Raw genomic sequence first — 12371 nt, 5'->3', positions numbered from 1 at the left:
ATGCCTATTACTAAAATACTAAAATATTTATATTTTGATTTGTAAATAGCCATTGCCCATGCCTTCACCATTTTCAAATATTTTTAATTGTACCAGTTTTTTTGTGAGCCAGGAGAGGGTTTACCTTCTTAGTTTCACACAGTGTTTAGCGTATCTTGTATATACTAATATGCATATTATGCATAGTATTTGAAATGGATATACTAATTGGTTAGGGGAGGAGAATGGAGAATTCCAGCTGCTTTTTTAGGCTGTCAGGGTAGTGAGAGACCAGCTTGGAGCTTCCCTGCAAACTGTATTTGAGTACTTCTAAGAGCAAATTTAGAACTCGAGTTCTCCCATTCATTCTCTTTGGGATTCTGAACCAAGGGAGGGCGCACAAAAGGATCAGTGACTGGATAGGAAACAATACCCTTCTACTTAGGAAGCACCAGCTGAAGGTCTAATAACCTCTGGGAGTCTGTGCTGGAGGCAAGGCCCAGGCCTGGGGCTAAAGTTCTGCACTTTCCAATTCGGAGATTCTCAGAGACCCTGTTCCAGGTGCAGAGATACTGAGACAGAGAGGTCCAATGTTCCTGAGCCCACCACTTTAAGGCAAGTGGCCTGGCAAGAGAAAAATGGTCCAGTTCACCTGAGTGCTAGAAATATAGGAGAAAGAATGAAGCTTGGTTTCTGCTTTTGAGGTACACCCCCAAAATGTGGCCCCATTAATGTCTCAGATTTTGACCAATCACAACTTTTCTTCTGGTCGGTGAGAATAGAGGAGGGGAAGATGAGACCCTATTGAGAAAGCAGGCCCCAACATCACCCAGAGTATGCATTCATCTAACTACCAAGCGATGGTGGGGTTCAGTTAAAAGTGCAGGTTGGCCTGGTAGAGGGAGGGATACCCAACTTCTCTCCCCATGACATGTACTTCTCTCTACGCCTCCCTGGGCTCTGATGAGATTTGGGAAATGGCAGATAGCCCAGTCTCATAAACTCACACTTAGGGCTGTGGTTCTTTCCCTTGGCTACACATGGGAATCATCTGAGGTACGTTAAAAAATAAATTCTGATTTAATTGTCTAGGATGCATCCTGAGCATCAGGATTTTTTTAAATCTTTCCAAATGAAGCTTGCAAACAGTCAGATTTGAGAACCATTCCAGATGGCCTTTGAGAGCAAGAACCTCATCTCTTTTCTTTTCTTCTTTCCTTTTTGAGACAGGGCCTCACTCTGTTGCCAAGATTGGAGTCCAATGGTGTCATCATGGCTCACTGCAATCTCCAATTAATGGGCTCAAGCGATCCTCCTGCCTCAGCCTCTGGAATAGCTAGGATTACAGTTGCTTGCCACCATGCCTGGCTGTTTTATTTTTTGGATAAACAGGGTCTGGCTCTGATGCCCAGACTGATCTTGAACTCCTGGCCTCAAGAGGTCCCACATCAGCCTCCCAAAAGTGCTGGGATTATAGGCAGGAGCCACCATGTCTGGCCTGCATAATTTCAAGTGATGTAATGGCATCATGCTATCTTGGACAATATGCTCCTAAGTTCCACCTTCTGGGTCATTGCCTTCGTCTTGTGCAAAAAGAAAAACCTAGAGCAAACACCTAATTTTCCTACTCTTCTGTTAAAAAACAACGGAAAAAAATAATATATTAACTATTTACTACAACTAGGTACTCTGATAAGTTATTTTGAGACACAGTGTGTCATTTAATCATTTTTACAAGTTTTAATTTTATCAAAGTTTTATATGTACATCGTTTTTAAAGTTCAATAATGTTCCTGTGGAAATTAGCAATCCTCTGCTTTTACTTTTCTTTTTCCTTAATTTCCACTTCCCAGATGTACCCACATTTGCCCTTTCAGGTGTTCTTTTAACATTTTCCACTCAATGTTTAGGTAATAGGTTTACCCTGCTATTTCTTGATTTCTTACTTTTAGAGACAATCCGTTGGCTTCCTAATGTAAAAGATAGTTAACTCTCTTACTCCACCTCTACAACATAGAAAAATACCTACTCTCTGATATCCTAATTAAAGCATAGATTTTGGTTAGATCAGTATTCAGTTAATTATGTAATATTATTCAAAGCTGGGCTGTGTAGTTTTTTGTTTTGTTTTGCTTGATACAGAGTCTCACTTTTGTCACCCAGGCAGGAGTGTAATGGCGCGATCTGGGCTCACTGCAACCTCCCTCTCCCATGTTCAAGTGTTTCTCCTGCCTCAGTCTCTCAAGTAGCTGGGATTACAGGCTCCTGCCATCATACTCGGCTAATTTTTTTTTTATTTTAGTAGAGGCGGGGGTTTCACCATGTTGCCCAGGCTGGTTTCAAAGTCTGACCTCTACGTTGGCCTCCCAAAATGCTGGAATTACAGGCATGAGGCACTATGCCTGGCCAGTGTTTTGTTTCTTTTGTTTTTGAGACGGGGTCTTGCTCTGTCACCCAGGCTAGAGTGCAGTGGTATGATCACGGTTCACTGCAGCCTCAAACTCCTGGGTTCAGGTGATCCTTCCACCTCAGCCTCCCAAGTAGCTGGGACTACAGGCACTTGCCACCACACCCAGCTAGTTTTTGTATTTTTTGTAGAGACAGGGGTTCACCATGTTGCCAAGGCTGGTCTCAAACTCCTGAGTTCAAGCAATTCACCCACCTTGGCCTCCCAAAGTGCTGGGATTACAGGCATGAGCCACTGCACCCAGCCTTCATTTTTTATTTGCTTAATTTTCTATGTAGCTTATATTAAGTTATCTTCAAACACTCTTCCAGAACAATACATCTCCTGTGAATATGTTTGCGTGCATCCGATACTCTATCAAATTCTGTTTTTTAAAAAGAATGATTGCTACTGGTGCTTACTTTGTGTATACTCTATCAAATTCTGTTTTTTAAAAAGAATGATTGCTACTGGTGCTTACTTTGTGTATACTCTATCAAATTCTGTTTTTTAAAAAGAATGATTGCTACTGGTGCTTACTTTGTGTATGCTCCAATCTGGACTCGTTGTGCTCTAGACTTGAGAAAGCTATGTCCTAGGATCTCCCTTCACCATCATCTCAGAAAAACCTAGACCTCTCTCTCATGTGGGATCTCTGCTTTCCTCTTTCTTGGCTTACTTCCTCATTTTATTGGAACATATCCTCCAGTAGCTATGTGAGCTTCCTGGGCTACTGAAGGATATGTTCTACTAAACATATTCCCCAGGTTGTATGAGAGGAAAATCATTTGAGGCTTTGTTTACGGAAGCATATCATTATTAGCTTTATAGTTGATAAATAGTTTGGTTGGGAATGCTGGATTGGGACTCATTTGCTTTCAGAATTTTGAAGACATTGATCCATTATCCTCTGGGTTCTAGGGGTTTGTTCAGCAATCCACTGCCATTATGATAACTAACCATTTGTATGTTACCTATTTTTACATTCTATAAGATTTTAAGATATTCTCTTTTATCTCACGATTATAAATTTTCATGATAATATGCCTTGGCATAGTTAATTTTCATGTTATTGTCCCAGCTCTTGGTGGAATCTCTCATTACAGAAACTAGTATCCCCTACTTATGGAAATACTCTTTTTTGAGTAAGAGTCTTGCTCTGTTGCCCAGGCTGCAGTGTAGTAGCACGATCTCAGCTCACTGCAGCCTCCGCCTTCTGGGTTCAAGTGATTCTCCTGCCTTAGTCTCCCAAGTAGCTGGCATTACAGGTTTGTGCCACCATTCCCGACTAATTATTGTATTTTTAGTAGAGATGCGGTTTCACCATGTTGGCCAAGCTAGTCTCGAACTCCTGACCTCAGGTGATCCGCCTGCCTCAGTCTCCCAAAGTGCTGAGATTACAGGCATCAGCCATCACACCTGGCCTGAAAATATTCTTATGTTATTTCTTTGATAATTTCCTCCTCCCTGTTTTTCATGTTCTCTCTTTCTGGAATTCCTATTAAATAGTTGTTGGATGTTCATGACTGGTCCTCTCTTCTTATTACATTTTATTTCCTATTTTCCACCTGTTTGTATTTTAGTTCCACTTTCCAGGAGTTTCTAAAAAATGTTATCTTTTAATTATTCTATTGGGTTTTTAAATTTCTGCTAAATGTTTTTATTTTTCAAAAGCTCTTTTCATTCTGTTTGTTTTATCTTTTAGTATCCTATTCCTGTTTTGTGGCTGTGATATATTTTCTTATTTCTCAAAAAATGTTAATATTAATTTGAAGTTTTCTCCTTCCTGCACAGCTGTTTCCTCCAAGTGTCTTTTTGCCCCTCCCATGTTTTGTTGCTTAATTTTTTATATTAGAGATTTTCCTTAGATTTGGTAGCAATTAATTTTTCCATTATGATCAGTAATGGTAAACTGTAAAAGTGGTTAGAAGCTCTGAATGTGTACAGTGACCTACCCGGACTCTGGGTTAGAGGTCATGGCTGGGCGCAATTGCTCATGCCTGTAAGCCCAGCACCTTGGAGGCCAAGGGGGTGCAGATCGCTTGAGGCCAGGAGTTCGAGACCAGCAGGACCAGGCGAAACCCCTTCTCTATTAAAAATACAAAAATTAGCCAGGCTTGGTGGTGCGCACCTGCAATCCCAGCTACTCAGGAGGCAGAGGCACGAGAATCTGGGAGGCAGAGATTGCGGTGAACTGAGATCACAGAGACAGGGTTTCACCACACTGGCCAGGCTGGTTTCAAACTCCTGACCTCAAGTGATCCGCCCTCCTCAGCCTCCCAAAGTGCTGGGATTACAGGCTTGAACCACTGCACCTGGCTGGACTTAAAATTTGAAAAAATAAATTAAGAGTTGGTAATGATAATTCAGTTGCATTAGAACAAAGGAAGGCCTGTGGTGGTGAGATGAGTAAAAAACAAAGAAGAATTAAGAAAGTAATGAAAAAAGTAAGAGTTTCGTCTTACTATGAAAACTGAGAACTATGTATCTCTAAAGAATTCCCCTGAATAAATTTGAATCTAGGCTAACCACCTGAAAGAATATAGTACCAAACTCATCAAAATGTTGTGTCCTTTAACCCCAGAATTATAAAAGTTAGGTAGTCATTTCAATCCCAGAAACATAAATCTATTTAAGCTAGCTCCCACACGGCTACAATAAACCATCTCATAAACATTAAAGGACAGAAAAACTCCACATTTTATGTTTAAAAATTATTAAATTTGGAACAAGGCTAAATTAGAAAATTGGTTTACCGAGAAATTATGTAACAATAATTTTTAATTTAACTGGTATGAAATGCAAATCAAGTGTTAGGGCAATATGGGTCTGGTTTCCTGTCTAGAAAACCAACATGAAAACATTTTTCAAAACGTCTCTTTTCTGTGCATGCATATCTTTGTGGAAACAGCTGTTCAAAATTTAGCATAGCTCACTTGCTTAAACCTTGTGGGGTTACTAATTTATGTTACTGATGTTTCGGATTTATTTATTTATTATTTATTTATTTATTTATTTTCTTTTCGAGACGGAGTCTCTCTCTGTCGCCCAGGCTGCAGTGCAGTGGCAGGATCTCAGCTCACTGCAACCTCTGCCTCCCAAGTTCAAGTGATTCTCCTGCCTCAGCCTTCTGAGTAGCTGGGATTACAGGCGCCCACCACCATGCCTGGCCAATTTTTGTATTTTTAGTAGAGACGGGGTTTCACCATGTTGGCCAGGCTGGTCTCAAACTCCTGAGCTCAAGTGATCTGCCCGCCTCAGCCTCCCAAAGCACCTGGGATTACAGGAGTGAACCACCATGCCTGGCCCGGTTTTATTATTTATGTATTTATTTATTTGGATCTGCAAATTACCTGATTTTCTCTAAAAGAAAATATGTGTATTTTCTGACTCTGAAACATGACTTTTGTAACCATAGAGCAAATATTTCTTTAAAAAAAAATTCTGTTTAGGACTCCAGCATTTCCTCTGCTAGTATTTGATAGGTGATCTCATTTAGAGAGCCTAGGTCACCCAAAGTTCCCAATTTCCTCAAATTTGTCAAATAGACACACTGTGCTTTTTAACTTTCAGAATCTGGTTGAGACAGGGGAGGTACAAGCTGGCATGGCAGGATGTGCAAGCTGTGGCTATCCGAAGCCCAGCCTCAGAGGATGCAGAGCGGGGCAAATCCTGCAGGCCATGGGGCCAGGACAGGGGTCTGGGACAGGCCCGGAGGCACCAACCAGGGTGTCCACCTAAATAGCATTCTTGATCTTTCTGTTGACTCCATTAACTGAGCCACTGTTAGAGCTATGAGGGGCTTAGTGAATATAATATATAGTGAATATAGTGTAATAAACGTGTGGATTCTGGCTGAGTGTGGTGGCTCATGTCTGTAATCCCAGCACTTTGGAAGGCCAACGCAGGAGGATTACTTAAGGCCAGGAGTTGGAGGCTACAGTGAGCCATGATCGCACCACTGTACTCCAGCCTGGATGACAGAGCTAAACTCTGTCCCTTAAAAGAAAAAAAAAAAAAAAAAAGATGCTAATTGCTATCCATTTTCAGCAATGAGAATCCCTTGAATGTTTACAAGGTACCAGGCCAAATTTTGAGACTTGCCATCTGGTAGTGTTCTTTGGATTGCTTAAACTCATACTGGTAAAGACATATCAGTCATTATCAGTTGTTATTCCATCTTTGTTTGAGAACTAAGTTTGGATTTTTTTTTTTTTTTTTTTTTTTTTTTGAGACGGAGTCTCGCTCTGTCGCCCAGGCTGGAGTGCAGTGGCCGGATCTCAGCTCACTGCAAGCTCCGCCTCCCGGGTTCACGCCATTCTCCCGCCTCAGCCTCCCGAGTAGCTGGGACTACAGGCGTCCGCCACATCGCCCGGCTAGTTTTTTGTATTTTTTAGTAGAGATGGGGTTTCATCGTGTTAGCCAGGATGGTCTCGATCTCCTGACCTCGTGAGCCACCCGTCTCGGCCTCCCAAAGTGCTGGGATTACAGGCTTGAGCCACCGCGCCCGGCCCTAAGTTTGGATTAAGTAACCTTTCGAAAAATCTAGTTTTGTTCTGCTTTTTTATTTTGTCCATGGAAAATCATTTCAGTTGTTTTTAGGCCTGGCTTTCTTCTGGACTTGGCATTTCAGATTTGCTTCTAATCTGTGAATAACCAACCAAATTAATGGGCTGCTTTGAGCATCATTTTTATCTGGAGAGACGGAAATTCCATCGTGCTTCAGGTCATAAGTCTTATTGCCAAAAAGTTTCCCCAAATGACAGCAGTTACGTATTTGAGATTTATTGGCGGGTTTGGGTGTCCCAGAATGATATGAGTGGGAAAATGAACACTTCAGGGGAAATCTTGAACTGATTCAGAGAGACTCCTGCAATCTTTTGAGGTTACTTGTCCTTTTGGAAGTGTGTGTGTGTGTGTGTGTGTGTGTGTGTGTGTGCATGTGTATGTGTGTGTGTTGTCTTCTGGAATTAGGGAAAATATAGTCAGTGGTCTGTTAGGTTCAATATTGAATAGAAGTTCCTCCCTCTGGTCACAAAATGAAATGGCCAACATTGCAGTTTTCAGGACAGTTAAACTCATAAACAAATTTCAAAATCTTTCATCTGAGATATTTTTATGAGTAGGCACAGGGTTTCTGAATGCATCATACAATTGGATCGAAGCCTAGAAAGTCACTCCGGTGTGTTTGAACAAACTAGCCCACAAATACCATATTTTTTACATTGGACCCAGAATCTATCTTATCTGTTTTTCACATTCTGGAATAGTTGAAGTATATTTGTCCCAAAGTCTTTTCAAAAATTTTACTTTTGTCCTTTTACAAGGCTAGAAAGCAATAAATCAAGAGGATAAATCCTGGATCTGCAACTCAAACTGGATAAAAAACTTTTGTAGCTTATAGAATTCTCTTTCTCTCTCACACACACACAGACACATACACACAGTGTGTCAATTATAAGTGTTACTTATAACACTTATAATATTAATGGAGTTAATATTGTTATATATATTAATGGAGTTACTTATAACACTTATAATATTAATGGAGTTAATATTGTTATATATATTAATGGAGTTACTTATAACACTTATAATATTAATGGAGTTAATATTGTCAAATGGGCATATTGCATTACACTTATGATGCAGGTAGTATATGCATACCTACATATCTTATCTGTTTTAGTTAATCATATAGTGAGATGAACTATGTTGCTATGAGAAGACAGAATTAGGTAAAATACAGGTAATCTGATGATTTGACATGTTTTCAGAATGACTGCAATTATTCAGTCATTAAACATTTGGATATTTCCTAGATGTCCCAGACTCTGTTCTAGGCTCTGGGAATATAAAGGGTTTTTTTTGTTTGTTTTTTGTTTTTTAAGCTATGTACCAGCTGGGCACAGTGGCTCGTGCCTGTAATCCCAGCACTTCGGGAGGCCTGAGGTCAGGAGATCGAGACCAGCCTGGCCATCATGGTGAAACCGTGTCTCTACTAAAAATGCAAAAATTAGCTGGGGATGGTGGTGGGCACCTGTAATCTCAGCTACTTGGGAGGCTGAGGCAGGAGAATTGCTTGAACCACGGAGACAGAGGTTGCAGTGATCCGAGATTCCACCACTGCACTCCAGCCTGAGTGATAGAGCGAGACTCCGTTCAAAAAAAAAAAAAAAAAAAAAAGCTGTAGGAGACAGTGTGTATAAATTATGATTAATGACACAAATGCTGTAAGAAATTTTTGAGCAAAGGTAATAAAGAGTTAAGCTAGCTAACATGCATGGGAAAGTTTTCAGAGAAAGAAAGCTTTTTATTTGAAACTTGAAGTGTTAGTAGAACAAGCCTGGTTTAGAAAAGGGTCAAGTGCATTCCTGGAAGAGGTGCTATAGCACATCAGTAGGATTCAACCAGATCTGATATCCCTTTTTTTTTGAGATGGAGTTTCACTCTTGTTGCCCAGGCTGGAGTGCAATGGCATGATCTCGGCTCACTGCAACCTCCACCTCCCGGGTTCAAGTGATTCTCCCGCCTCAGCCTCCCGAGTAGCTGGGCTTACAGATATGTGCCACCATGCCAGGCTATTTGTGTGTTTTCAGTAAAAGTGGGATTTCTCCATGTTGGTAAAGCTGGTCTCGAACTCTCGACCTCAGGTGATCCGCCCACCTTAGCTTCCCAAAAATCTGGGATTACAGGCATGAGCCACCGCGCCTGGCCCAGATCTGATTTCTAAGGTGAGCAAAATATAAATTAATTTAATTTCATGAGCTGAGTATTTGGATTTATTGAGCCACTCTTGGAGTCATCTTAGACTCCTCTCTCTCACACATATAACATACCCAAGTTTTTGGCAAAAGCTCTTAGCAAACTATCAACTCTGTGTTCAAAACATATCCCAAATCCAACCATTTCTCCCTACCTTCATGGCTACTAGCCTGGTTCAAGTCACCATCAATTCTCACCTGACTACTACAAAAACATACTAATTGGTTGTGTTGGTTCTCTGTTGCTGTGTAACAAATTGCCACACACTTAATAGCTTAAAACCACACACATTTATTATCCCACCATTCCCATGGGTCAGGAGTCTGAAAATGGCTTAACCAGATACCCAGCTTACAGTCTCCACAATCTGTAATCAAGATGTAGGCTGGCTATACTCTCATCTGAGGGATTGACTTGGGAAGAATCTGACTCCAAGCTCATTCCAGTTGTTGGTAAAGTCAATTCTTTGTGGTTATATAAGTGGAGACCCAGCTTCTCACTGGCTCTTGGCTGGGAGCTATCTGTAGGTACTAGAGGTGTCTCATAGTTCCCTGACAAGTGGCCATCTCCACAGCAATTCACATCACGGTGGTTTGCTTCTTTCAGCAGAATCAGCAGAATCACTCCGGTTGGCTAAGATGAAGTCTTATGTAATGTAACATATTCATGAGAATGACATCCATCATCTTTGCCATATTCTGCTCATTGGAAGCAAGTCACAGGTTCTGTCAGCACTCAAGGGAGAGCATTACACAAGGCATGACTCATTGGAGGTCAGCTAAGGCTGTATCAACCAAATTGGTCTCCCAACTTCCACTCATGTTCTCCTACTGTTTATCTTCTATACAAAACCCAGAGTGATGCTTTCAAAATGTAAAATTTAACAGTGCCATTCCCTTGCTCACAACCTTCTAATGACTTAAAATCTAAAAGGCCCATAAAATCATATATATGTGATCACTGGCTACCTCACTTGCAGTTCCTCTGTTTATTCCCACCCAGTCCCATTGGAATCCTTGATGTTGTGGAAATAGGCCAAGCACATGTCTGTCTCTGCATTTACTATTTTCTCTGTCTCAAACACTCTATTCCAGTAGATCTTTAAGACTTGAACCCTCTCTTCATTTAGGTGTCTGCTCAAATGTCACTTCCTCAGGGGGATGTTGAGACAGTTTGGCTCTTGTTGCCCAGCCTGGAGTGCAATGGCATGGTCTCGGCTCACTGCAACCTCCGCCTCCCAACTTCATGTGATTCTCCTGCCTCAGCCACCCAAGTAGCTCAGACTATAAGGTGCACGCCACAATGCCTGGCTAATTTTTGTATTTTTAGTAGAGACAGGGTTTCACCATGTTGGCCAGGCTGGTCGTGAACTCCTGACCTCAGGTGATCCACCCACCTTGGCCTCCCAAAGTGCTGGGATAACAGGCGTGAGCCACCACACTTGGCCTGAACAACATATTTCTAAATAGCTAACGAGTCAAAGAAGAAATCACATAGAAAATTAGAAATACTTTCAGATGAATGAAAATTTAAAAACCACAACCTACCTTAAATTCAAGGCAGCTAAATTGGTGCTTACAGGGAAATGTATTGCTCTAAATGCCTATATTTTTAAAAGAGTAAAGGTCAAAAATCAATAACCTAACTTTTCTCCCTAAGGAAATTGAAAAAGCAGAGCAAACTAAACCCAAATCAAGCAAACACCAGGAAGAAAATGATAACTGTTATAGCAGAAGTAAACAAAATAGAAAACAGACGAGAGCAAGTGCATTCAGGGTGCTATGGCCATAGAAACAAAATAGGAAATAGAATAAAAACAAAGAAAATTAGCAAAACTTAAAGTTGGTTGTTCGAAAAGATAACCAAAATTGACAACAGTTAGCTAGGCCGACAAAAAAAGAAATAAAAGAAAAGAAGACTCAAGGTACTAAAACCAGGAATGAAAGAGATGACAGAATGTGATGAACAATGATATGCCGACCAATAAAATAACCTAGATGAAAGGGGCACATTCCTAAAAAGATCCAAACTATCAAACTGCTTAAAAAATAGGCAACCTGAATAGAACTATAACAAACAGAAAGGTTGATGAATCATTAAAAAATCTTTCTTTTTTTTTTAATTTTTGAGATGGAGTCTTGCTCTTTCAGGCTGGAATAAATTTCACTCAGTTATGGTGCATAATCTTCTTTTTTCTTTTTTGAGATGGTGTCTCACTCTGTCGCCCAGGCTGGAGTGCAGTGGCGCTATCTCGGCTCACTACAACTTCCGCCTCCCAGGTTCAAGTGATTCTCCTGCCTCAGCCTCCTTAGTAGCTGGGATTACAGGTGTGTACCACTACACCTGGCTAATTTTTGCATTTTTAGTAGAGACAGGGTTTCACCATGTTGGTCAGGCTGGTCTCAAACTCTTGATCTTGTGATCTGCCTGCCTTGACCTCCCAAAGTGCTGGGATTACAGGCATGAGCCACCGCACCCAGCCAAAACTTTTCTTTAAATAAACACCCAGAACCAGATGACTTCACTAGAGAACTCTACTAAGTATTAAAGAGGAATGAACAACAATCCTTCACAAAACCTTCTGAAAATATGAGAAGGGAACACTTTTCTACTAATTTGTGAGACCAATATTACCCTGATACCAAATACTAGCATACTAGCAAACTGCATATAAAGAGGATTATGCTGGCCAGGTGCGGTGGCTCATGCCTGTAATCCCAGCACTTTGGGAGGCCGAGGCAGGCAGATCACAAGGTCAGGAGATCGAGACCATCCTGGCTAACATAGTGAAATCCAGTCTCTACTACAAATACAAAAAATTAGCTGCACGTGGTGGCATGTGCCTGTAGTCCCAGCTACTCAGGAGGCAGAGGTAGGGGAATGGCGTGAACCTGGTTAGGAGAATGGCATGAACCTGGGAGGCGGAGCTTGCAGTGAGCTGAGATCACGCCACTGTACTCTAGCCTGGGCAACAAAGCAAGACTCCATCTCAAAAAAAGAAAAAAAAAAAGAGGATTATGCACCATAAATAAGTGAGATTTATCCCAGGAATATAAGATTGGTTTGATGTACAAAATAAATGAATATAATGTACCATATTGATAGAATAAAAACCAAAATCATATGATCATCTCAGTAGATGCAGAAAAGCATTTGACAAAATCCAACACTCTTTCTGAAT

Source organism: Chlorocebus sabaeus, chromosome 15 (assembly GCF_047675955.1).
Source record: "Chlorocebus sabaeus isolate Y175 chromosome 15, mChlSab1.0.hap1, whole genome shotgun sequence".
NCBI lineage: Eukaryota > Metazoa > Chordata > Mammalia > Primates > Cercopithecidae > Chlorocebus > Chlorocebus sabaeus.
The sequence above is the reverse complement of the archived record's forward strand: the minus strand, read 5'-3'. Positions refer to the sequence as shown.